This window comes from Saccopteryx leptura, chromosome 5 (assembly GCF_036850995.1).
Source record: "Saccopteryx leptura isolate mSacLep1 chromosome 5, mSacLep1_pri_phased_curated, whole genome shotgun sequence".
Classification (NCBI taxonomy): Eukaryota; Metazoa; Chordata; class Mammalia; order Chiroptera; family Emballonuridae; genus Saccopteryx; species Saccopteryx leptura.
In genome coordinates, this window is record NC_089507.1 from 92,395,811 (window position 1) to 92,419,874 (window position 24,064).

Genomic DNA, 24,064 nt, shown 5'->3' on the forward strand with positions numbered 1-24,064 from the left:
TCATGATAAAGCACCTATGGAAACACCCTATCAAAAGGAAAAAAGCCACACAATTAAAAGTGAGAGTAAGGAGAGACCTATGACAGGATTATGGGATAATTATAAAGCCAATGAAACTACTCAGGAATCACAATCCATAGATCCTAACAGCAGTCTCAATTCTAACGTGGGACTATAAAGCTCATGTTCCTCTCTACCATCTCTGCCAAACATAAGGGTTACAAAAAAAAACCCATAAAAGTGGCCAGCTACCCCTACTCTTAGCTGCTTCTCGAGATAGCTAGAACACTGCCCTATTCTGTTCTCTCCTCAATACCTTTCCTTCCACAGAGACTGAACTAGAAATAATTGGGCAACAACATTGGGAACAAGAGGGTGGGAAAAAGAGATGGTACAATATGTCCTGTAAGTCTGATGGACACAGGAAACTCTCTGAAAGCAAGGGGCTCAATTATGTAGTTTTTCATGATTCCATTTGTCCACAGTGTCCGAGAAATGTGTGGTGGGAGAAAACACAAGCGAAGAAAAGAAGACGTCAGTCCAGTGGAGCTATAGTTGATAAAAGCCAATGAAAGACTTGAAAAATTGGGCAAGAAGGTATATCAAACTTCCCAGGGAGTTGTAGATTTGAGAAAGAAACCATACCCAAGTGGTGTGAAAATGGAGCCAAAGGCATCTCATTGGTAATCATCAATCAAAAGCTGATCTCTCATCTCAAGACTGAGCAAAGAAAAATCAAACATGCAACCTAAGGAAAAATGTACTGCAAAACAAAGTAAGGAGATCATTCATCTGAAGAATAAGGAGACATTTGAACAGTATTTACCGAAAGAAATCCTCAACAGGATGCAAGACAGCATGCCTTCCACAAAAGATGGAAATTCAGGAAAAGAGAACAGGCTACAATTAAAGTATCATGGGATGAGCTAAGCTGTAATAATGATAAATGTCCAAAATTTGTGTGTGCATGGGGAAAGGAGGTTATTTAGTCAATGAAGATCATACACAATTTTTATCTATTTTTTCAGTTAATATTAAAATTACTATTTCCCCACATCGTTAAATTTTCTTTTAAAACAATATTTTTTAAAAGATGCATAATATTACATTGTGTATGTGTTCTATCAGGTATGATTCTCCTACCATCAGATATTTACGTTTTTATAGTTTCCAGTTTTAAAGCACAATGAGCATCCTTGTACAAATAATATTCATATTATCTTTGATTATTTCTCTAAGATAAATTCTCACAAAATTGCTGAGTCAATGAATTTTCTCCTTTTTAAGATTCTTGATACATCTCAACAAACTGGTTTCAAGATGTTCATTCAAGTTTTCTCTTCTATCTGCAAGATTTGTGATTATCCATTTCACCAAATTTACTTCAGCATCGCATTTACTTTTTAATTTTGAAACTTCATATTTAAAAGTATTATGTTGATTAAAATTTTTCACTAAATAGGTTGAGCGCCTGTCTGTATTTGTCTACCCTTTCTCCAAGCTGCTTCTCAAGCTAGCTAGAATAATGTCCTATTTGACAGTATTTGAATACTGTCTATTTGCCATCCTCCATAAATAGATCACAATTTCTTCACTAGTTTTTCTCTTATGATAGTGTATTATAAAATAACAGAAAAAATATATATCTATTGGTTTCTGTTCCCAATACATGACACAGCCTCCTGAAGCCTGTAAAACTTACTAAGTGATAACAGCACTGGGAGCACCTCTTGTTCTAATGCTTGGTCTTTGACCCCAGTTTCTGACACAGAGCTACTAAGACCCTTGAAAATGTACGGGTGATAAAGTGTCTCTTGTTCTAATGAGGCAACTTTGGCTGAGCCCCTGAATGGGGGCTGGTCACCAGAAAGACCGAGCCATGATCAGAAGCTTGGACTTTTCAGCTCTGCCCCGACATCCTCCAGAGAGGAGAGAGGGAATGGAAATATAATTAATGACTAATCATGCCAATGCAAGGAAACCTCCATAAAATTCCAATAATATAGGTTCAGAGAGTTTCCAAGCTGGTGAATACATCCATGCCAGGAGGTGACCCACCCCAACTCCACAGGGATAAAAGCTCTTGTGTTAGGGAACCTCCCAGACCCCACCCTGTGCGTCTCTTCATCTGGCTATTCATCTCTTTCCTTCATCATATGCTTTAATTAACTGGTAAATGTGTTTTCCTAAGTTCTGTGAGCACCTCTAACAAATTAATAGAACCTGAGGAGAAGGTCTGGGGAACCCACAGTTATAGCTAATGGGTCAGAAGCACAGGAGACAGCCTGGGCTTGTGGTTGGCATCTGACGGAGTGTGTGGGGAGGGCAGTCTCACTGGACTGAACCCTTCATCTGTAAGAGCTGACATTACCTGAAAGTAGACAGTATCACAACCTGAGTTAAATTGTAGGATGCCCAACTAATGTCAGAGAATTACTTGGTAGGGGGAAACACACACATTTGGTGACCGCCAGTGTCAGAAGTAAAGTGTTCTGTGCCAGCAGTAAAGAGACTCACAGGAGGAAGGCCTGGGCTTTTCCCTGTACAGGTGTTGATATTCTTTTCAGCTGAAAGAGCTTTTTCAAACATTAAGTTTATATACCTTTAACATCAGTGCAATTTTCCCCCACCAAATATTGGGTTTTTGCCTTTCACTTTTTGTGTGTGTGTGTGTGTGTGTGTGTGTGTTTTTGGTTTTTTTTGTATTTTTCTGAAGTTGGAAACGGGGAGAGACAGTCAGACAGACTCCCACATGCGCCCGACCGGGATCCACCCGGCACGCCCACCAGGGGGCGATGCTCTGCCCCTCTGGGGCGTCGCTCTGCCGCGACCAGAGCCACTCTAGCGCCTGGGGCAGAGGCCAAGGAGCCATCCCCAGCGCCCGGGCCATCTTTGCTCCAATGGAGCCTTGGCTGCGGGAGGGGAAGAGAGAGACAGAGAGGAAGGGGGGAGGTGGAGAAGCAAATGGGTGCTTCTCCTATGTGCCCTGGCCGAGAATCGAACCCGGGCCCCCCGCACGCCAGGCCGACGCTGTACCGCTGAGCCAACCGGCCAGGGCTCACTTTTTGTGTTTTATTTAAATAAATAGTATTTCAAAGTTTCATGTCAACTAAAATAGCTAACAAAGCAGAGATAAAATAAATTAAGCATAAAGGCAATAAGGAGAAAAATTTACCTTTTATAAAATATAATGAGTGATATGAAAGAAAAACATGAGATGTTCTCTATTAATGCAGAAGAAAACAAGCAAATAAAAAAATAAGGGAGATGACATGTTTGTAGAGGCCAAGAATTGAGAAACACCCAATTATTGTGCTATTTAACCAAAGCAATTGGAATGGAAACAATAATGAAAGATTTAACCAAAGAAAAACTTTCCCAGACGGAAAAACATCACAGATATTCAAATGAAATGGACTCATCATATTTCAGGCAAATATCTATGGAAAAAGACAATGCCAAGAAATATACTGACAACTATTTTTAATCACAAGAATAAGGAATATTCACTAAGGAAATAGAGAAGGAAGGGGAGTAGGGAGGGAGAGAGACTCATAGATACAGAAAATGTACTGACACCTGTCAGAGGATAGGGAGGTTAGAGAGCTGGGTGAAAAAAGTGAAGGAATTAATCCAAGACACAAAAAAATTCAAAGACATTGACAACAGTATGATTACCAGAGAAAAAGGGGGGTGGGGGAGCTAGAAGAGGATAAAAGAGGGATAAATGATGGTGGAAGGAAACTTGATGAATACTGTGTTCAACATAATTGTATGTATATAATTTTATTAGCCAGTCACCTCAATAAGGTCAATAAAAATAAAATAAATCAATCAATAAATAATTTTTTAAATAAATAAAAATAAACAATTTCAATGTGGGAATCAATTGAATTTTTTCTGGAACAGAAACAATGCAACTTTTGCAGGAGCAAGTAAGAGATGAAATTGTATGTTGGGCAGTGGGTTGTTCAGAGTCTAAGGGTCATCTGTGATATTATCAATTTCAATGATATGACTAGGTATGATGAAAGTTTTTCAAGTAATTAAATATTACAGGCCTAAAATCACCTGATCAGCTGATTTAATTTCTTCTTGAAGAAGATAGGGAATAGATAAACATAATAAGAATTGATCAGGCCTGACCAGGCAGTGGTGCAGTGGATAGACAAGAGCATCAGCCTGGGATGCGGAGGACCCAGGTTCGAGACCCCGAAGTCGTCAGCTTGATCGCGGGCTCATCTGGTTTGAGCAAAACTCACCAGCTTGGACCCAAAGTCGCTGGCTCGAGCAATGGGTTACTCAGTCTGCTGAAGGCCCGCGGTCAAGGCACATATGAGAAAGCAATCAATGAACAACTAGGTGTCGCAACAAAAAACTGGTGATTGATACTTCTCATCTCTTTTCGTTCCTGTCTGTCTGTCCCTATCTATCCCTCTCTCTGACTTGATCAGCCGTGATCGGTTGCTCAGTGGATAGAACATCAGCCAATGTATGGGATGTCCCGGTTTTATTCCCAGTTAGAGCGCACATGAAAAGTGACTATCTGCTTCTCCCTCCCTCCTTCTTCCCCTCCCGCAGTCAGTAGCTCTATTGGTTTGAGCGTGGCCCTGGGAACTGAGGATAGCTCTGTTGGAGTGCATCAGTCTCAGGTGCTAAAAATAGCTAGGTACTGGAGCATAGGCCCCAGATGGGGTTGACGGTTAGATCTCGGCAGGGGTGCATGCAGGAATCTGTCTCACTATCTCCCCTCCCCTCACCTTAAAGAAGAAGGAGGAGGAGGAGGAGGAGGAGAAGAAATCATCACCCTGGCTGGGTTGCTCAGTGGAGAGAGCACCATCTTGGCACATTAAGGTCATGGGTTCAATGCCCAGTCAGGGCACATAGGAGAAGCAACCAATGAGTTCACAACTAAATGGAACAACTAAGTAGAACGAGTTGATGCTTATCTCTCACTTTCTCTCTCAATCAATGGACAAATTTTAAAAGTAAAAAAAGAATTGATCTGTTATTTAAGAAAGCCCAAGTATTCTAAACCTTGCAATTTTCATTACTGTTTTATAATCCACATCTCTTTTTCTCCCTATTAGCCTGTAGGTTTTAAAGCTAAGTAATAAAATTGAGTGCACACATCAAACCAGACATTTAGAGCTGCAGTGAGGTATCTTTCATATGCTGTTTCACAGGAGGAAGAAAATGATAGCCAAAAATAAGACTTTAAGAATGGCCTTAATTTATGAGTTCCGAAATTATTTTATATCTGCTGTATGAAGCACATCATCCTTTTAGGCTATGGTAATGTTATTCTTATGGGAAGATGCAAAATGCTTCAGCATTTTCCTGCAAAGTTGCTAATACACAGACCACTACCCTGAAGCAGACAGCTGACTGGAATAGTGCACAGAAAGCAGTATGTTAAATAATCCACGAACCACGCTTGTTGGTTTTGTTTACATTGGTTCCACACATTAGGAAAACAATTGGTTTCACAGTGAATTCGGTGATGAACTAAATTATGCATCTGCCCATCATGTTGGGGAAAATATTAATACATTCATCTGAGAAATCAAGGACGAAGCAAAAGGGAGGAGAGAATTTGTGTGATTTGATCAGGGTGACAAATTCAAACAGCTGAGGCCATGAACCCCAAACTCTCATTTTCATTCCCTTGCGTGCCTTAGAAGTTTGGTACTTGTCACCCTCAAGGAAGGGACACACAAAACACAGAGAGCTCAGCAGCTGCTCAGAAAGATTGAAGGCTTAGTAGTCCACTTGCATTCAGCCACGTTCTGGAAAGCCTCCAACTGGGTCCAACCACCTTGGGCTTTGAGGACTCTTCTGTTTTCCATATGCAATACATGCTGCCTTAAGAGTCTCTGCACACTTAGGGTTAGTAGATCCCATATTATTTTTCAGAAATGGCTATTCTAGTTTAAATCATTTACTGAATGTTGATAGCAATAAGAACTATGAGAAGCACTTATACACGCAAAACTATTCTACTTTTTAAAAATCATACCACAAATTATTGAATCTCTAAAGAAGATATTACAGGAAAAGCATCTAAGTGAGTTTACATTTTACCAACTATATGAAAGCACCATGGGAAACAAAAGATTTAATCTCTAGTACAAGGAAATTTATACGCTAGGATCACAGATGAGAATCACAAGAACTACTTTAATCAAAGGGACTGTGGGAACCTCTATAAGAGAAATAAGATTAAGTGTAACAGAAGTGGTGGTCAGAGAGGAATTCATCGCAACCAAGGGTATCAGGGAGAGCTACATTAGTCAAGTGGGCATTTCCAGCTGAGTCTTGAAGGGCAAACAAAATTAGAAATAGAGAGGAACAGCCAAGAGAAATGAGAATTTGCTTGGGACAAAGCCGTAATTCAGTTAGTTAGACTAGAACAGGTTATATTGAGGAGCAGTGGCAGCCAAACCTGGAAAGGCAGATGTGGCCTCATGGTGGATGCCCTTAGATGTCAAGCTAGGAGTGATCAAGGTGCTGTTGATAAAAAATAAAAAATAAATTTAAAAAATCTTTTCCTCAGGAAGATTAATCCAGTAATTGTGTGTAATGAAGTAGCAAAAAAAATAAAATAAAATAAAATAAAAATAAAGCAGGAAATCTGGGAGTGGGGTGGGTTAGTAAAAGCGATTTTGCAATAGCCAAAACAAGAAGTAATAAGTTGACCAAAGGTTGCCAGAAGGAAAGGACAGTGGTACGAGCTGAGTTACATCCGCCCAAAATTCATGTGGTTAAGTCCTAACCCCCAAACCTCAGAATGTCACTATATTTGGAAACAGGGTCTTTAAAGAGGTAATTAAGTTAAAATGAAGTCATTAAGTTGAGCCCTGATCCAATATGCCTGGGATCATGATAAAGGAAGAAACCTAGAAACAGACACACAGGTGGGGAGACCATGTGGGGACACAGGGAAAGATGGTCACCCACAAAGCAAGGAGAGAGGCCTCAAGAGAAATCAACCTTCACAACATCTGATCTTAGACCTCTAGCCTCCACAATTGTGAAAAAATTAATTTCTATTGCATAAGCCCTCAAATCTGTGGTACTTTATTATAGCAGTCTACTTTATTATAGCAGTCTTAGCAAACTAAAATAGGAAGGAATAAACAGATGTGAAAAACTGGGGGAAGACCTAATTTCTTAAACAGCTAGAAGGAGAAAGGGAAAGGAGTGAAAGGTGACAAGTTGTGAGCTCAGGAACCAAGAAATAAGACATAGTAAAACTTTAGGAAACTGGAAAGAAACTGTTTAAATAAAAATGATAACTCAGTTTGAAAAATGTTCAGTTTAAATTCTGACCAGAATCCTTACAAAAGTATTAATTAAGTAATGAAAATGTAGCAAAGGAGCTTAGGAAAGAGCTAAATTTCCAATGAAAGTGGACATTGAGGTTATAAGGATAGAAGGGTTGTTCAGGAAGATTACGCAGAATAGAGAATATTAAAGACACAACTTGGAAGAAAATCTAAATCTCACAGACAAAATGAAGAGACAGAGTCTGAGAGAAAGGAGTGGTCATCTGGTTTTATGGCAGCAAAGTGTTAAAGTGACCATATCACCACTTGTGCTCCTGACGTACAAACTTCCATCAGAGACCTGGAACATGTTTGCTCCTGTGGCCGCCTGCTACTGGAGACCGGGATGTGAGCAGGAGTTCCCTGTTGCTGATCTAATGCACAGCTGAGGCCCAAAGGCACCCAGCGTGCCACATTACACAGTCGCCACAACTGGAGCCAGATTCCCCCCGACCGAGGTCTTATTCAGAAGTTGGAGAACTAGACCCACTATACCCCCAACAGATCCCTCTAACACATACCTCCCATTTATAAAACTGAAAACTGGAACTGAAGGAGAGAGGAGGTCTGAAAGAGCTGAGTCACCCACCTGGTCAGAGAGCACAGGGTTTGTGGTGAAAGGAGAGAGGGTACCTCCCCGCACACCTCCAATCAGTGTATCACTGGATGAGGCTGGGGGTGCCACAAAGAAAAGAAGACCACTGTTATGTTCTCCAGTTAGATAGCCCCTTAGGCAGTGGACTTGACCTTCTTCCTCACCTGTGCCTGTCCAAGCAGGACTGAAGAGACCTGGAGTGAGACGACGGGGCAGAGAGCGCCAGCCAGTGAGGGCGGCAGCTGCACTTCTCACCATCTGGGGTGGAAAGAAAGTCAGGTTCCTATGGGCAAGTGTACACTGGAAAAGGTGGCTGGCCTTGAGTCACCTTGAGGGTTCCCATCTACCTATTAGAGGAGAGGACTCATCCCTTCTGTCTTTCTAAATTCAGCATAAAAATTTATTAATCACTAACTATATCCTCAACACTACGCAAGCTTTCTGGGAGATGTGTAGAACATGATTCAGGAGTCACAACTTTGCAGGGGCACCAAAAGAAAACATGGAGACCTAATATCGAGGAGCTGTGATGCTGAAAACTTCAAAGAAGGCAAGAGGTGGATCCCTCATCTCCAGGTGGGGTGGTGGGGTAAACTCACACCTGTTCCAGAGGACAACCAACGTTTAAACCTTTGCCACATGGACAGCAGTCAGTACTGGTCAGAAAGCAGTGACACCAACCAAGTGCTGCGCACACCCTGGAGGAGAGGGAGAAGTGGAGCTGGGGAGGTTCAGGCTGTACCTTCCACACACCCCAAGGTGAGGAAGTGGGATAAGGAGTAAACTGGCAGCTCCCATTCCCCTTCACATCCTGGGAGTGACTAGTCAAGTCAGCCATAGGTAGAGGAGAAGGTTTGAGATTTAAGTTCTAGAAAGGATTGCATTGTCAATACATGCATGTAACCAGAAAATTACAATGTCTTTTCAAATTATTAAAAAGAGAAAAAAAGGCCCTGGCCGGTTGGCTCAGTGGTAGAGAGTTGGCCTGGCGTGTGGGAGTCCCGGGTTCGATTCCCAGCCAGGGCACACAAGAGAGGCGCCCATCTGCTTCTCCACCCCTCCCCCTCTCCTTCCTCTGTCTCTCTCTTCCCCTCCCGCAGCCAAGGCTCCATTGGAGCAAAGTTGGCCCAGGCGCTGAGGATGGCTCTGTGGCCTCTGCCTCAGGTGTTAGAATGGCTCTGGTTACAGCAGAGCAATGCTCCAGATGGGCAGAGCATCACCCCCTGGTGGGCATGCCGGGTGGATCCCAGTCGGGCGCATGCGGGAGTCTGTCTGACTGCCTCCCCGTTTCCAACTTCAGAAAAATACAAAAAAATTAACAAAAAAAAATAAAAAGAGAAAAGGAAATTCAACAGAAGATTGAAGGTAGTGACTGGAAAACTTTTCTAAGTTTTATATTGGCCCTACCACAAAGATATGATACCCTATTATACTAATTGCATGTGCAAATCCTGTATGCCAAGCACTGTGTTCTATAGATCTGTTTATTCCAGGAAGCTTGCATAGTCTTGAGAACATGAGTGCTTAATAAATTTACATACAGAATGAAAAAAGACCCAAGAGATAGTCACTTTTGGCCACCATTACAAAAGAGTCAAGGATACACTTTAAGAAAAGGCTTTAGATTAGGAACTTGATCTTCAGTGAGCAGAAGCAGAAGTGGGGTCAGAATCTGTATAATAAAAGTGAAAGAGAAGGTGCAGGCTAAGGAATTAGAAACAGCCTGGAGGTATAAATCATGCCTTCAAGAAATCTGGCAACGGAAAGAAAAGAGATGGGCTAGACTAGGAAGTCAGAAGATCAAAGGCTTAGGATATAATCAGCTTGAGCCTTGTTAGAGCTAAAAGAAGAAACCACTGACAAGGGAAAAGGAAATATTTGAAGAAAGGTATTAATTGATGATACCACTTTGACACCACTTAATGCCACTTTCTTTCTTGAAAATTAGAACATTTGTGTCAAACAAGCAAGTTATTTTAAGCACTGACTGTTAAAGTATTTTAGCTATACCTAGTTAGTTTAATTACCAGATTCCTTAATGATAAGATCTTAAATTTGGGGGCAAGAGGAAATGATTTTGCTAGCAGTAAAGCCACAACTCCTCATTTTGCTGAACATTTTCATGAACTATAAAGAGAGGATTTGGGTGGCAAAAAAAAAAGCAATGTAAAAAGTGAATATCTGAGCCTGACCTGTGGTGGCGCAGTGGATAGTGTCGATCTGGAATGCTCTGGTTGCTGGTTCAAAACCCTGGGCTTCCCCAGTCAAGGCACATATGGGAGTTGATGCTTCCTGCTCCTCCCCCCTTCTCTCTCTCTCTCTCTCTCTCTCTCTCTCTCTCTCTCCTCTCTAAAATAAATAAAGTCTTTTTTTAAAAAAAATGAATATTTGAATATGTATCTTATCTTCTCTCTTTGAGGCCAGAAAGTATGGCTTTTACAAAGTCATATCCCACACAGTGCTAGTCATAGTGTATTATGTATCATCATAAGTTCTCAGTAAAAGTAAGCACTCAATAAAAGTTACAAATCAATTAAGCTGGAAATTACAAAAGAATCCTATTTAAAACTGCATCAAAAAGAATAAAATACCTTACAATACATTTAACCAAGGGGGTAGAAAACCTGCACAGTGAAACTGTAAAATAGTGATAAAGAAATCGAAAAAAACACAAACAAATGTAAAGATACTCTGTGCCCTTGGATTGAAAGAATTAATACCATTAAGATATTTATATTATCCAAAGCAATCTACAAATTCTATACAATCCTTATCAAAATTCCAATGGCATTTTTCACACACACACACACACAAAGTTCCTAGAATTTGCATGGACACAAATGTCCCTGAATAGCCAAAGATATCTTGAGAAAGAAAAACAAAACTGAAGGTATCACACTTCCTGCTTTCATATTATATCACAAAACTACAGTAACCAAAACAGTGTGATATTCACATAAAAACTAGTACATAGATCAATGAAACAGAATAAAGAGCCCATAAATAAACCCACGCATATATGGTCAACTAATTAACGACTAAAAAAGCCAAGATCATACACTGAGGAAAGAATAATCTCTTAAATAAATAGTGTTGGGAAAACTGGACAGCCACATGCAAAACACAGAAACTGGATCCCCGTCTTACATCATACACAAACTAATGTTTTACGTTATTGCCTTGACATCGGTCTTGGCAATATTTTTTTGGATTTGACACTAAAAGCAGGGCAACTGGAGCTATATTAAACTAAAAGCTTTTGAACAGCAAAGGAAATCGTCAACAAATAAAAAGACAGTCTACCAAATGGAAGAAAATATCTGTTAATCATGTATAAATAACTTATATAGCTCAATAGCCCCCCTCAAAAAAAAAACAATTAAAATATCAGCAGAGGATCTGAATAGACATTTTTCCAAAAAAGACATACAGATGGCCAACAGACATATGAAAAGATGCTCAACATCACTAATCATCAGGGAAATGTAAACCAAAACCACAATGAGCTATCACCTCACATATGTTAGAATGACTACTATCAAAAAGACAAGAAATAACAAGCAATGGTAAGAATATGGAGAAAGGAGAATTCTTGCACACCATTAATTGAAATGTAAAGGGAGTAGGCATCATGGAAATCAGTACGGAGATTCCTCAAAAATTAAAAATAGAACTTCCATGTGACACAGCAATTCTATTTGTGGGTATTTACCCAAAGGAAACAAAATCACTTTCTTGAAAAGATATCTACAACCCCATGTTCATTGCAGCATTATATATAATAGCCAACACATGAAAACAACCTAAGTAATGGATGATGGATAAAAGGATAAAGAAAATGTGGTATACATGTTCAGTGGAACATGATTCAGTCATAAAAAAGAAGGATATCCTGACATTTGAGACAACATGGTTGGACTGGAAGGCATTGTGCTAAGTAAAATAAGTCAGACAGAGAGAGACAATACTGGGTGATCTCACTTTTATGTGAAATCTAAAAGAAAAACAGTGAACTCAGAGGACAGTTTGGTAGTTTCCAGAATCAGGGAGTGGGTACAATGGGTGAAGGTCATCAAAAGTACAAATTTCGCCCTGGCCAGTGGGCTCAGCGGTAGAGCGTCAGCCTGGCGTGCGGGGGACCCGGGTTTGATTCCCAGCCAGGGCACACAGGAGAAGCACCCATTTGCTTCTCCAACTCCCCTCCTTCCTCTCTCTCTCTTCCCCTCCCGCAGCCAAGGCTCCATTGGAGCAAAGATGGCCCGGGCGCTGGGGATGGCTCCTTGGCCTCTGCCCCAGGTGCTAGAGTGGCTCTGGTCGTGGCAGAGCGACGCCCCGGAGGGGCAGAGCATCGCCCCCTGGTGGGCAGAGCCTCGCCCCTGGTGGGCGTTCTGGGTGGATCCCGATCGGGTGCATGCAGGAGTCTGTCTGACTGTTTCTCCCCGTTTCCAGCTTCAGAAAAATACAAAAAAAAAAAAAAAAAAGTACAAATTTCTAGTTATAAGATAAATAAGTCCTGGGGATGTAAGGTACGGTTATAATGACTATAGTTAATAACGCTGTATTGTATATTTGAAATCTGCTGAGAGTACATCTTAAAAGCCCTCATAATAATAAAAAATATTTGTAATGATGTGTGATAATAGTTGTTAATTAAACTTATTGTGGTAATCATTTTGCAATATATACAGATATCAAATCCTTATGATGTACACCTAAAACTAATATAATGTTATATGTCAATTATATCTCAATTAAAAATCAATTAATCTGTTATCTCAATTGATTTTGGGAAAAGCTCATTATAATTATATATGCTGAACTTTTATAACAAGAACTAGTTTGGGAATAAAATGATGAAGAAAGAAAATGACACCCTATGCCATAAAGCATACAAGGGAAGTGAGAGGAGGAGAAAGATATATAATTAGACAATTATACCTCCAATTAAGCGATAGATTAAAATGAACTGCTTCCTTTAATTCCATCAATCCATTTATCTACATGCTCTGTTCTAATCAAGAGTATGAAAATAAGTAATAGCCCTTATGGTAGATTACATTAATGGCACAATTCTACACTTCACTATTTCTCTTCTCCTTGACTTTGAATTTTTCCATATGACAGGCTTTGATCAATAGAGATCACTAGCATGGTGTAATGTGCCCCTAAACCCATCTAAAACATTGATGTGCACATGAATGATTGAGTTTGCCCTCTTATATTTCTACCACTGACACAGGAACATGCAAAGCCTAACCCAGTGTCCCAAGAAGAAAGAGAAACATGCAAAGCAGAGCAACCCCAGCCAGTTCCTCAAGATGAGCCCAGTCTAGATATGCTGACCTCTGCTTGATCCAGAAACATATGAACTTAATAAATGCTTTTGTTTTATGTCACAGAGTAAGTATGGCTGCTTGTTACACATCATTATTACAATAACTGACTGGTACAACTTTATATATATTTATCTTAATAGATCCTAATGCTCTGTTCAGCTAACAGAATAGAACAAGCACTGCACATGGAGTAAAAAATGTAGAAGGATATTCCTAGATGTATAATTATGTGTTTCAATCTCAACAGTAAAAAGCTAAAACCCAGTAATATAAATTGTATAAATGGAAGAGCCAAGTAGAATATTAGTCCAGTTCTCATTACCAGACTTCTTATCCTGACCAAAGTAAAGTTCATGACTCAGCCCTAAGACCTTGCTAAAATTTACTATTTCCCAGACTGTCATACTGAACAGATCATGACATACAGAAGCCAAGGAAAATAAATGAAATTCGTGTTTTACTGGGTCCCACATGCTTTGGTGTTTTCAAACCCACATGCATCCACCAAGAAGCACTTAGAATGTTTTCTTCTGAAAACAAATCATAACAAGAATAGAGTACAGAACAAAAATCAACTCAACAAGTCACCCCATATGTTTTTCATTTTCTTGTATTCCATAAAGGAAGTGAATGTGGCATAGTAGACTTGGCTCCCAACATAGAGACTCCCAGCAATCTTTTTAATTTTATATTTACAGTGAGCCCTGTGTTGCCCTCTGTACTGCCTCTAAAATAGAAACAAAAGTAAAGGAAATAATCTACAAAGGAATAAACTTGTATCTTTCCTAGTGTAATGGATTTGGACTCATGCTCCATGCTTCATACAAAGATGTTCTCTGTGTATTGTACATAGGTTGCTGGGATTCACTATAGAAAAGATAATATACCTCCATTACAGGGCAATGAGAATTCTGGCAATCCACTGCTGCAATGCTGAAAGGAAACTCAGCCTTATTTATTCTTTAAGATAAAAGTAACATTTAAAGATATGTACCCAGTATGAATGCCTACTTAAAGTTAGCTATCTATACAACAAAGGATAAATTTTTCTCACAGTTGGGAATGTAGAAAAACATCATATATGTTATATGATATATGTGCATGTGTTAGTGTGTGTCTATATGTTATACATATATTTTATATATGTGAAATGTGTTTACCCTAATATGCTGTACACACAAATACAAATCGTGTATCCTCCATTCTATCTCGACCATGATTATATACAATAAATGTGACAGTACTCTCCACGTCTTTTGAAAGAAGGTTGTCTTTTTTAAATTGTCCTCAGAAATACGGAGTCTATCGTTTATAAAAATTTAATGCAGCTCATGGGTAAAATGAAACATTTCAAAGCATTCTTCTATGCATGTAGAAGAAAGAACAGATCAATGTACTCCAGCATACATATCTTACATCTCAAATCTACAACTTCTGTAGTGAATTTAAAAAGAAAGCTATGGTTCACCTGAGCAACCCAGAAAATCAGTCAGTTGTTGAGACATTTTGATTATCATTGTATAAATACTAATTGGTGCCAGAGTTATTTTAGAGAGGTTAGTCTTTGACATAATTATCATGTAATGTTAAAATTCAAAGACTTTTAGGTAAATAATATTCTATTTCTGCCTGACCAGGCAGTGGCACAGTGGATAGAGTATCAGACTGGGACGGGAAGGACACAGGTTCAAAACCCTGAGGTGGCTGCTGGAGTGCGGGGTCACTGGATTGAGCGTGGGATCATAGACATGACCTCATGGTCACTGGCTTGAGCTTAAAGGTCACTGGTTTGAAGCCCAAGGATGCAGGCTTGAGCTTAAGGTCACTGACTTGAGCAAGGGGTATCTCGCTCTGCTGAAGCCCCCTGGTCAAGGCACATATGAGAAAGCAGTCAATGAACAACTAAGGTGCCACAATAAGGAACTGATGCCTCTCATCTCTCTCCCTTCCTGTCTGTTCCTATCTGTCCCACTCTCTGTCTCTGTCACACACACAAAAAAATCAAAGTCATATGACAATATTTTTTAAATTTCACATTAAAATTTGAAAGCACTCATTGGAAAACACATCTAAATTCAAAGCCTATATCCTATTTTCATGAAACTAATAATATACAGGCTTTATTCCATTGAAAATACCAGGCCAACACCTTAATCCAGAATATCTGAAATCAACTAATTTCTAAGATTTACTACTGACCATATGCAGAGTACTAGTGCAGATAAATAAGCCATTCATCTGTCAAAATATTTTATATTTCATGAAATAAAGAAATTATCAAGTATTAGTGGAATGCCACTTTAGTATAAACTATGATTACTTACAATACACATGAAACTCGAACATATTCCCGGTGGTATATCCATCCAATACATTTCCTCATTAATAAAAATCTATTTTAAACAAGCTCTGATGCTCAATAACAACAAGACTTTATATTTTTCTTGGATTGTATATATCTTAAAATTAATTCTTTCTTGTACTTTTATATCAATTGTTTGCTTTTACTTCAAACCTTTTCTATTTTATCTTACTACAGTCGTTTCCAAGATGAGTGTGGGGCTCCCGCCAACGCTTACTCCTTTTACAGGCTCTCTGAGCCAACACAACATGGCCCTCTTCAGAAATAACTCACCTCTTCTCAGCTCCCTGAATAGAAAAGTCAACCTTATCAACCACATCAAACCCATAAGTATTCTTATTCACACAGACACAAAGCTGATGTATAGCTATTAATACAATACACTTAACCAGGAGAAAACCAATGTGTAAGACTCATTACATTTTATCTCTCGGGCAGGCTTGTTGACATCAATTTCATTTTTTAAATGTTCCAAAGGAACTTGACTAGTGCTGTAGAGAGAGACTCCTTTCTCTCAAGTCCACTGATAAAAATTAGGTAAAACTCACTAAACAATCATGTCCTCTAAAGAGACTCTTGAAAGATGATACAGCACATCAAGGAAATGGATGTCACCCGACAGTCACCTGACTGCATTCCATGCCAGCACTGCAGCCTCACTTTTTAACAGACACAGCAAAGTGTTACAGATAAGTCTGTTTCAGCTATGATTAAAAAAATGTTTCAAAATCTGTAAAATTACTATTCCTGTCATGCCCACACTTAAAATTCTTTATAATTTAAATCCCTAACATTGCCACAAATGTCTCGGATGCTTCCCTGAAGACTTGTAGTATGTACATTTGTGAATAATCTGTCAGATTCATGAGATTATGCTGGTACTTGAAGCCAGGATAATAAAGTAGAGCTCTTGATTTGAACACTAAACACTTCTCTGTACAATATTTATAAATTGCAATTGGGGACTGAATCCATGCTAAACCAAACATACATGGCCACTTGTACGAAGAAAGAAAAATGTATCCTGTTGGGAACACAGGGAATGTTTTAAATTGTGGACTGACAGAGAGAGCTGAAGTGCTAGCGTGAGAATTTGATCAGTGTGGCCAAGTTCAGATCTTGGTTTCATCTTCTATTTTCTTGCATTATAGGACTTGACATTGTATAAAAGAATTATCCAGAATTTTTAAAAAATAAAAAGGGCCTTCAGTCAACTAGTTCTATAAAAGGATTGTTCATTTTATATATTTAGCAAATTTCATTATCACTAATTTTAATTTTAAAGTAATGATTGGTAAAACCCACATTCCTTTCATGCTCCCACCATCATGGTACATAGTTGAAATTACATGTCCAAAAATGGCACTATAAATATAAATGAGCTATAACTCAATCATATTTTCCCCTTTGAAGCAAAGTTGTAATATAAGATTACTTTCCTGAAGAAAAACCTAATGTCCCACTTTTTATAGAAATGAACATAAAATCTTAGATTTTAGATTAACTATAATTCAGTATTGTAATGCAACTAAGTATACTCTTTTAGTAGTCATCTGGGATGTTTGCAAATACTCTCTGCTTAGCTGACCTCCTGGAATGTGGTAAGATTGTACATCCCCACCTCTGGGAAGGCAGCATGGTCATCTGACTTGATATAGTCAATAAAATGTGTGTACAGTCATTTGCAGTTGGGAGCTTTAAAAGCCAGTGTGTACCATATTTCCCCACATATAAGACACACCCTTTTTTGAAAAATTTAGGGTTTAAAAACTGGGTGCATCTTATACAGTGGTTGTAGACTTTTTTAACTTGCATTTCCCACATTTTTGTGCTTGTTGTCTTTGCGCTCAATGTTTCACACTTGATACCGGTATGTCACGGTAGGTTAGGTTTTTTTCATGTTCTGCCCAGAAATGGCTCAGAAAAGATTTCCATACAGTGCTGAATTTAAGTTAAGAGTGGTCCAGTTTGCAAAAGTGAATGGAAATCGTGCTGCTGAACATAAGTTTGGTTCTCCTCCAACTGAGAAATCAATCCAAGACTGGCTAAAAGAAGAAGAAACCCTACTGAAAACACCATAGCAGAAGAAAGCCATGAGAGACAAGTCAGCAAAATGGCCTGATTTATTTATTTTTAAATGGCCTGATTTAGAGAGGGAATTGAAGATATGGTTTGAAGAGCAAAGGGCAATTGGAATACCCATGTCCACAAAGATAATTCAGCACGAGGCAAGAAGAACTGCTGATGAAAAAGAAGTTACTTATTTCAAAGGAGGACACAATTGGTGCTTCAGGATCATGAAACAAAATGGACTAAGCATGCGTACATGCACCAGACTTGCCCAAAAGATTCCTGAAAGCTATGAGTAGAAGGTCCTTGAATTTCATCGTTTTGTTATTCAATGTCAGAAGACACATCAGTTTGAGTTGGGACAGATTGCAAATATGAACAAAACCCCCTTCAATTTGATGTACTAAGTAACAGAACTGTTAATAAAAAGGGGCTGAACCATAAGAAATGATGACCATTTATGACAACATGGATGGACCTTGACAACATTATACTGAGTGAAATAAGTAAATCAGAAAAAGCTAAGAACTGTATGATTCCAAACATAGGTGGGACACAAAATTGAGACTCATGGACATAGATAAGAGTGCAGTGGTTACCAGGGAGAGGGGAAGAGGGAGAGGGAGGAGGAGGAGCTTAAAGAGAAGCAAAATATAGGGTGATGGAGGATGATTTGACTCTGGGTGATGGGTATACGGCTTGATCAACTGTCCAAATGATGTGGAGATGTTTTCTCTAAATCTATGTGCTCTGGTTGACCAATGTCACCTTGTTAAATTTAATTGTCTAAATAAAAAAATATACACTCTCCAAAAAAAGACTATAAACATCTCCCAAAGTTAAACGTAGAGTTACTGTATGACCCTGAAATTCCACTCATAGATACATAGCTAAGAGAAATGAAAACATAGGTCCACACAGAAACTTGTGCATGAATGTGTATAGTAGCTTTCTTCACAGTAGCCAAAAGGTGGAAACAAACAAAATGTCCAGCAGCAGATGGATGGATAAACAAATTGTGGTCTAGCTACACAGTGGAATATTAGTCACAAAAAGAAAGGAAGGACTGATCCATGCTACCACATGGATGAACCTCGAAGGCATTCTGTTAAGTGGAAGAAGACCCAGGATGTGGGTATTGATGGAAATTATGCATTCAAGCATGCAATGGGGACTGGGGGCGTATGAAAACTCTCTGAGACTTCTGCTTAGTTTTGCTATGAACCTAAACCTGGTCTAAAATAAAGTCTATTAAAAAAAAAAGAAGGAGCTGAAAACTGTAACCATGAAGACAAGTGGACATGAAAACAGCCATTATACAGTTGTTCTAGTTTGTTGTGTTGCCTCCTATGCTGATTTTCAAATGCAAAACAATGCCAAAAGAAGACATTCCTCAAGAAATGATTGTCCACATTAATGACAATGGTTGGATGGATCAGGATGGGATGAAAATCTGGTTTGAGAAAGTTTGGAGAAAAAGACCAGGTGGGCTCTTACACAAAACTGCCCTATTGGTGCTTGATCATTTCAGGGCACATATAACAAAAACACAAAGAAGATTGCTGCAAAGCAAAAAACAAAACTTGCTGTCATACCTGGAGGCTTGGTATCCCAGCTCCAACCACTTGATGTCAGCATTAAGAAACCCTTCAAAGCTGCCATGAGAGACAAATGAAACCAATGGATGAAGTCTTCTGGGGACAACTTGACACCAGCAGGAAGAGTGAAGAAACCAACTATAGGAGAAGTTTGTACCTGGGTGAAAAGATCCTGGGATAATATCAAGATTGAGATCGTTGTCAAGTCGTTTAAGAAGTGTGGCATTTCAAATGCCATAGATGGAACTGAGGACATAAAAATATATCAAGACAGTGATTCATCATCAGACACAGATGAGGACAAGCGAATGGATGGGAGTTTTGACAGTGCTGAGGAGTTGTATGAATTTTATAATGAATAAAACTTGAGTTCAATAATTTTATGTAATACATTTTATTTCAAATTTTGGACCCCAAAATTAAGGTGTGTCTTACACATGGGAGAGTCTTATACAAAGGGAAATATGGTAATTTATCTTTTTTTTTTCCTCTGCCAGTGTAACTGGCTCAGGAAGAGGGCTGCTTTATTAGCGTAGATCCAATGGTAAGAATGAACTGCAGCAAAACCCCCAATTGACCTCTTACATAATATATACATGGCATGTCAGCAAGAAACATACCTTAGTTATGTCAAGCTACTGAGATTTGGGAATTGTGGATTATTGCAGAACAACCTAGTCTAAACTAACAGATATATACCTTTATATATTAAAGTATTAAGCTTTCTAAAGACATCTAAATCATTCAGTAACCAATACGTAAATGTTGGTTTGTTTTGAGGCAGCAATATATCAAATGGTAATCTCACATGATACAATATTCCCTTTCTACTCTACATCTTCAGTGTCTCTCTCCAGTGGCTCCTTCCACACAGAAATCAGACAAGCTAAAGCCTCATTGCCTGTGAGTCACCTCCTTTAACTCTGCTATGTCATTGAGTTAACTTCTCCTCTCTCTTGTCTGCACTGTGAACACTTCTGAAAGCATAGTCAGTGATCACTGCCTCCACTTCATACTTTGTCCTACGAACTGTGGCTTCCACTCACTCCTTATACTTTAAGGAAAAAATGCTATAAATGAACTTCTAATTATCGAATCCATGGCTGTTTTCTTGGTCCCTATCTTTTCAATTTTTCTTTCTTATCTAACATTGCTTATCATCCCTGATCCTTGCCACTCCTCCTCTTCAGTGATATCGTGTCATCCCCAAGAAATACTTATAGACTGTTCACCTCTTTTTCATCTTTTCCTTAATGTATCATCACCACTTGTACAGCTTCAACTGTGATTAATATATATATAGATGGTTCCCAAAACTATCTTCAGCATGTTTCCTGCTTATTCCATTACTTGATGGATAAGTCCTCCAGGCCATACCAGTAAAATTGCAATAATAATTGTTTTTTATTTTTTTAATTTTATTTAGAAAATTAAATTTAAAGGGGTGACATTGATCAACAAGAATACATAGATTTCAGGTGAACATTTCTATAGCATTTTAACCGTTGATTATGTTGTGTACCCATCACCCAAAGTCAAATCATTTTTTTGTCACTGTATATCTGTCCCTCTTTACTGCCTCCCCTCACCCCTCCCCCACATACCCATTTCCCTGGTAACCACTTCATCTTTAATATCTTCACAATCCATGAAAGAAAACATTGATAAATTGGGCTTCATTAAAATTTAAAACTTTTACTCTTCAAAAGACACTGTTAAGAGAATGAAAAGACAAGACACAGACTGGTAAAAAAATATTTGTAAAACACATTATCTATATCTATCTATCTATCTATGTATCTATCAATCTATACCCATACCTTTACATGCAAGTGTGCATACATAGAGAGCTAGGTATTTATATGTAGAATATAGCTAGCTATACTATATATCATATATATCTATATTTATATAGATCATATATATACATATACTACATACACACATACACACACACACACACACACTGGGGCCAAAGTAGGTTTACAGTGTTTTGTAAGGAAAATAATGCAATAATTAATAGATAATAAACTCTGTGTACTCACAACTGTAAGTACACACACATACACACATACACACACATACACTAGATGGAGGGAGATGCGAGAAAGAAAGAATGAGAATGAAAAGTGGCAGCAGAAAAGCAGAGATACTCAAAGAAATGATACTACTCCTTCCCCTCAAAAATCCCAGAACTAAAGGAAATTGCAGATTGAAAAGTACCTTAATTTAGTATATAAGACCCCTACAAAAGTATATTATACTGAAATCTCAGAAAACTGTAGATAAAGAGAAGCTTCATAAAATTACAGATAGATAAACAGAACACATGAAGATTAGAGAATAAGGCATTAAAATTCTCAGCTATAATAATGGAAACTAGAAGACAAATGCAGCCATATCTTAAAATTTTTAAGCTAAAATGATTTCCAACTTAGAATTCTTTAGTAACCAAACTAAAAATCAAATATGGCAACTGAATAAAAATATATTTAGACATGAAAGTTCTCAAAAGGTTATCTCCCATATACTGTCTCAGGAATGAATAGCGAGATAGTCCACCACACCCAGAGTCTCACCCAAGGAGAAAGATATGAGATCTGGCGCAGAGGGAGAGGAAGCATGAGCAACTCAGAGGATGATGCTGAGGAGAAGGTCCAGGACAAGCTTTCCAACCTAGAGAATACCAGTCCAGAGAAGAGGACTGAGAGCCCTGAGAAGGGTGCCACCAAACTAAAAGAATCCTATAGGAAGGTTGTCTGAGTTTTTTTTTTTTTTTTTGCTTTGTTTTGTTTTTTAACACAGTGAGATGAGTATGATAGCTTTGGCAAAGGATTTTATGGTGAATAATGAGAAGTGCATAGAAAAGTAAACAAAAATAAAGCAATGTTTAATTCCAAGGGGAAAATGTAATCAGAGTATGCTACATGGCTTGGCTGTGACAAATTTCTATATAGTCATAATAAAATAATTATTGAATAATAATTGGATCACAATAATAAAACAGCTATGTTGAAAGGGTGGGAAAAGATATGTGTGTTGTGGGGAAAACAGCTGTAGGCGTAGTTAAAGTACATGGAAAACAGTATGGAGTTTCCTCAAAAATTTAAAATAGATCTACCTTACAACACAGTAATTCCACATCTGGGGATTTATCCAAAGAAACCCAAAACACATACTCAAAAGAATATATGCAACCCTGTGTTCAGTTCAGTGTGATTTATAATAGCCAAGCGATGGAAGCAACCCAAGTGCCCATCAATAGATGAGTAGATAAAAAGCCTGCCATATATATATATATATATATATATATATATATATATATATATATATATACACACACACACACACACACATACATACACACACACACATATATATATATATCACACACATATATATAATGGACTATTAGTAATATAAAAGAATGAAATCTTACCCTTTGAGACAGCATGATAGAGCTATGGGATATTATGCTAAGTGAAATAAGTCATTCAGAGAAAGTCAAATACCATACAATTTCACTTATATGTGGGATCTAAAGAATAAACTAAATGAAGCATAATATTGAAACAGACTCACAGATACAAAGAGAACTCGTGGTTGCCAGAATGAGGGGACTATGAAGTACAAATTGGTAGTTACAAAATAGTCATGGAGAAGCAGCATAGTAAATACAGTCAATAATATTGTGATAATTGCCTGACCAGGCGGTGACACAGTGGATAGAGCGTTGGACTGAGATGCCAAGGACCCAGGTTCGAGACCCCGAGGTCGCCAGCTTGAGCGCGGGCTCATCTGGTTTGAGCAAAGCTCACCAGCTTGAACCTGAGGTCTCTGGCTCAAGCAAGGGGTTACTCGGTCTGCTGAAGGCCCACGGTCAAGGCACATATGAGAAAGCAATCAATGAACAACTAAGGTGTTGCAACACGCAACAAAAAACTAATGATTGATGCATCTCATCTCTCCATTCCTGTCTGTCTGTCCCTGTCTATCCCTCTCTCTGACTCTCTCTCTGTCTCTGTAAAAAAAAAAAAAATTGTGATAACTAACTATGTATGGTGTCAGATGGGGTGCTGGAAATACTGAGGGGTACACTATGCAAAAGTATTTGATTGTCTAACCACTAAGTGTACATCCAAACCCAATACATAATAAATGTTTTAAAAAATGAAAATGTTAATCACAAAAAGCCAGATATCAATAGAAAATGGGTAGAAATTTTTAAATTAGAAAGAAAAAAAGTTCTGCAAGTGGATTACTTAGACATAGGGAGATCAATAACAAAACAATAGCTAAATGGTTTCAAGCAGTTACTTCTATGAAATAGAAATTAAGGGTGGAGAGAGAGAGGGGCAAAGAAAAACACTTTTATCATAAGTATTTTGATTGTTTTTAGCTATATACCTATATTAGTATAATTTAAAATTTTACTCCCCGTTTCCAGCTTCAGAAAAATACAAAAAAATAAAAATAAAATAAAATAAATAAAATTTTAAGGAAAACATTTGACCCTAAAGGATCCCAAAGCAAATACTTAATTCCAACTGGAATTTGACAAAGGTTGTCAGTTTTGAATTATAACTTGTAAAATAATTCTGAAAAATTCTATACCAAGCATTGAGGGAAATATCACACCTAGAAAGTTCTTTTTCCTCATGTCTCAGGAATAATTTGAGAAAATGCCTATCAATCACACTCTTTTATTCAACCAGAAAAGCAAAACACAGTAACAATTAAAACAAAACCAATTAAGTTAATAATTATTATCAGAG

At 38.3% G+C, this 24,064-nt stretch overlaps 1 protein-coding gene and 1 pseudogene across 1 annotated transcript in view; one reads left to right on the plus strand and one right to left on the minus strand.

The window, feature by feature from the left end:
* The window catches only part of COL25A1 (collagen type XXV alpha 1 chain), a 599,542-nt gene that overhangs the window by 442,179 nt on the left and 133,299 nt on the right, over nucleotides 1-24,064 (minus strand). The gene's annotated exons all lie outside the window — the stretch shown is intronic.
* Nucleotides 18,775-24,064, plus strand: part of LOC136405574 (small ribosomal subunit protein eS1-like) — a 103,216-nt pseudogene continuing 97,926 nt past the window's right edge.